Source organism: Mus pahari, chromosome 2, assembly GCF_900095145.1.
Source record: "Mus pahari chromosome 2, PAHARI_EIJ_v1.1, whole genome shotgun sequence".
Taxonomy (NCBI): domain Eukaryota; kingdom Metazoa; phylum Chordata; class Mammalia; order Rodentia; family Muridae; genus Mus; species Mus pahari.
Window position 1 is genome coordinate 159875375 of NC_034591.1, and position 4490 is coordinate 159879864.

Consider the following 4490-nt stretch of genomic DNA (forward strand, 5'->3'; position numbering starts at 1 on the left):
GCCCATATCTTCGAGGTTTTTCCCCACTTTCTCCTCTATCAATTTCAGTGTCTCTGGTTTTATGTGGAGGTCTTTGATCCACTTAGACTTGAGCGACAAAACACATTTAAACCCTTTGAAGACTATGAAAGTTTTCATGGTATTGACATATACTATGCCAGTAATTCTGTCTGTGCTTAGTAATTTTTGTACATTCATAATTTGGATGATCATAGTTTACAAATCAGTCTTTAATTACTAGTTAAAACATGTAGGGGTTAATGGATTTAGACTTGGAGTATAAGTTGAAATTTTACTGAGTTGGCACATGCATTGCAACAATGTTATATCCAAGTTCATTGTGCATGCAAATTTATTATGTTTATGATTTATTTAATACTAGTAAAATTTGCTAGGTCAATTATAGTGTTGAAAAAGAGACCAATAATTTCAAATTGCGAATGGAATTTAAATAATGTGGTCAAAGGAGTTCATTTATCTGTAAAGAACCTGAACATTAGTTGAGGCCTTAAACAGGATGGCTATCATTTACTGAACTTCTGATAAATACTAGTTAGTTGAATTTCATGCTTCATTACAGAGCTACCATTTACAACTTATACTTCAATTAAAATTGGAACAATCTACTTTTATATTTTATTTGTTTGTCTGAGTCAGAGCCTTACTTTATAGTCACTGTATAACCCAGGCTGGTCATGAGCTCCTGGAAATCCTCCTGTTTCTGTCTCCCAAGTGTTGGGGTTATAACAAGATCTACCATTTGTGGCTGAGTAATCTCAGGCACATCAAAAATTCTCCTTCAAGGGCTGGAGAGATGACACAGCAGTTACGAGCACTGACTGCTCTTCCAAGGGTCCTGAGTTCAATTCCCAGCAACCACATGGCAGCTCACAACTGTCTGTAACTCCAAGATTTGACACTCTCTCTCACTCAGACATACATGCAGGCAAAACGCCAACGCACATAAAAAAAAAATAAATTAATTAATAAAAAATTTTTTCTCCTTCAAAGATTCCAGGAAAATTTACTTTCAGCACATGATTAATCCAAAATCACAATTTTAGACTTTTACTGTTTTTGAATTTTGACTTATTTTTATTAATAATAATCATGCATGTTTATGGTATATAATATGAGCTATGATCCTTTGTACACGGTGGCATTTTAACACTTCTGGTGACAGAATCTCATGGTGTAGTCTGGGCCACAAACTCTGCAGGACTGCAAGCACCACCACACTTGGCTGCTTATGTTCTCATCCGTATTGCTGTACTGAGGCTTGACGTTTTGAAATCTCTGGGAGATTTCAAATAACTAAGCAGAGTTATCCCTAAATTTCAAACTCTCTCTCTTACTGAATTTTAAATTTGGGGCCTAAGGCAAAAGCTGTGGCACTTATGAGCCTATTGGTTTAGTAAAGTTACAGGTGAGAACACAAATCACAGAGCGGTTTGGAGAAGAAAATATAAGGCGGCCATGTCTTCAGTGCTCATACAGACGCAAGCTTTACGGAAGGGGGTGCCTCACGGAAGGGGGTGCCTCACGGAAGGGGGAGTGCTTCCTGGAAGGGGGTGCTTCAGAGGAAGGGGTCCTGAGAGACCTACCACCTGCTCAGGAGATAGGGACAGCTGATGGCCTCTGGGATTAGGAGAGAGTTGTCCTTGTGGTTATGGCCCCCCGGTGGGTTGACTGTGCTCCATGGCTGACTCACACCCATAAATAGGATTTGCTAGCTGAGTTGAAACCCAAACAAATAAAAACCCCCAAACAACAAATAAACAACAACAACCCCCAAAACAAAAAGAAAACATGGATTTGGGAAGGGGTGGGGAGGTTGGGGCGGATCTGGGAGGAGTAGAGAGTGAATACAACCAAACCACACAGCATGAAACTCTCAAGGATTAATACAAATATATTGATATCAAAAAATAAAGACGTGCTTCAGATTCCTGAGTACTCAAAAGGAATCTGCTCGATGGAGATTTTTATGTTTCTAGGGGAGGAGGATTGATCCAGGAGCGTAGTCACAACAGTAAGGACGTGGATGCCAAGCCCAGGAGCTGCCAGTAAGCATGTTCCTCCATGGCCTCTGCCTCAGTTCCTGCCTCCAGCTTCCTGCCTCCAGCTTCCTGCCTCCAGCTTCCTGCCTCCAGGTTCCTGCCTCCAGGTTTCCTCAGTGACAGACCATAAGCTGTAAGATGAAATAACCCTTTTCTTCCCACACTGCTTTTGGTCTTGGCGTTTATCACAGCAGCAGACGGCACACCAGGACACTGGTTAATGGAGACATCTATTTGGTGAGGCATGACAAAGTGGGGGCAGGTGCAAAAGATCAGAGAATGAGCAGCTCTGCCCCAGGATATGCTCTGGGTTATTGTTAACTGGAGTGGCATGTGACCATTTAATCCTTCACAGTTTTCACATACCAGGTCCCAGGGGTCTCTCTCTCTCTCTCTCTCTCTCTCTCTCTCTCTCTCTCTCTCTCTCTTCATTTTCACTGTTCAAGGTTTATTTGGTGTTTTCATTAGCATGACACTTGAGTGGTTGGTTCCATCATCCATATGTAGATCTTACCTTTCACATAATATTGCAATGTACACTACAGACACATAATACACAAAATATCCTGTAGAACATTTCTGCACAAGATATGCATAATGGAAGTACATGCTGGAGCCAGGTTCTGATTAACTGGGAATGCGTTGGCCTAGGCACGCTTGGTGAGGGTGCACAGGGCATCAATGCAGCAGGCTCACAGGGTAATCGAAGCCTGCACAGTTGGCAGTGTGTCTTGGAGACAGTGGGACTGTCACACTAACCAGGTTACCACTACACAAGTACAACCTGGCAGCAGGGCAGAGCTGTGGGAACTGAAATGTTTCCCCACACCACCTCAACACCACTGTACTGACCCAGACGAGAAGGGTGTGGTCTCCCCAGAAACCCTGCTATAGCCTGGACAGTGAAGTGCTAGGACACTGGGAAGACTTTAGAATTGCAGTTCCTTCTGGATTTCATAGAGGGTGTCTGCACTCTTCTTCAGGCGGGCCACTTCCTCAGGAGTCAGTGTCACCTTCATAACATCCAAGATTCCATTTTGTCCCAGGATACATGGGACACTGAGAAAGACATCCTTATTGATTCCATAGAGATCCTTCATTATGGTGGAAATGGGATGCACCCGCCTAAGGTTCTTGTGACCGTCACTTTGATTCAGAGCCCAAGGTAACCTCTGATTTTGTTTTTAAGTGGATTGTTGAAATTAGCTTATTAACCAGTGGGTTTCTACATGCCTTTTCACAAATGCTGATCCCATTATGCTCTCGGCCAAGTCTGCCACAGAGAGGCCAATGGCCCAGGATGTGTAACCTTTCAGCTTGATCACTGTGTACGCACTGTCGACCACCTGCTTGTGAACCTCCTTCCACTGCTCCTTGTCTGCATCAGTGCCCAGTTCTGGGTTCAGAGACTTCAGGGAGACNCCAGCAACGTTCACACCACTCCACACAGGCACACTGGAGTCGCCATGTTCTCCCAGGACCCAGCCGTGACAGCTCAGTGGGTGAACCCCCAGCCTTTCTCCCATCAGGTAACAGAACCGAGCTGAATCCAGATTGCAACCACTTCCAAATAACTCGGCTTTTGGGAAAGCCACTGATTTTCCAAGCCACGTAGGTCAGATATCCACTGAATTTAAGACAATAAGCAGCTTGCAGTGTGGACTGTACTTCACAATGTTTGGAATGATGAACTTGAAGATGTTCATGTTTCGCTGGACCAGATTGAGTCAGCTCTCTCCTTCTTGCTGATGGGCCCCCGCTGTGATGATGACCAGCTTGGAGTTTGCAGTTACACAATACTCTTTGCTGGAGACAATTTTTGGTGTTCTAAGGAAGAGGCTGCCATGGTGAAGATTCATCATCTCATCCTGTAGCTTGTCTTCCATGACGTCGACAAGGGCAAGCTCATTCGCCAAGTCCTTCATTAAGATACTGATGGCACAAGCCATGCCAACAGCACCAACCCCAACAACTGTAATCTTGTTCCGGGGGACCTGTTCTTCCTTAAGAAGATTCACAATCAGCTGGTCCTTGAGGGTTGCCATCTTGGACTTTGAATCTTTTGAGACCGCTAGTGCACGATGGGGGGGGCGACAGGTGAGCTGCAGCAGCGTGGCCTGGGCTGGGTGACAGTGGTTCCAGCACACGTGGCCTGTTGCTTGAGGCCTTTCCCTCACAGCCTCCCCTGAACCACTACACTTACCCCATTTGGGACAGTGTTCTTAATCAGATTAATAAACCCTGCCCATCAGACAAAGAAGTGCCTAATGCTAACTTTGCCCAAATGTCACATTTGCTTTGTGGTTAGCTTTCTGAACGTGTATAACCTGGTTCAAAGAAACACCTTTAGAAATTCTCACCATAGAGGGCTTCAGGTTAGGGTGGGAAGGAGTTTTAAAGTGACCTAAATACTCAACACATAGTCATCGA

The 4490-nt window shown here is 44.4% G+C and overlaps 1 pseudogene; it reads right to left on the reverse strand.

The window, feature by feature from the left end:
- Positions 1-2989: 2989 nt before the first annotated feature.
- Positions 2990-4144, reverse strand: LOC110316525 (annotated as a pseudogene).
- Between the last annotated feature and the right edge of the window lie 346 nt (positions 4145-4490).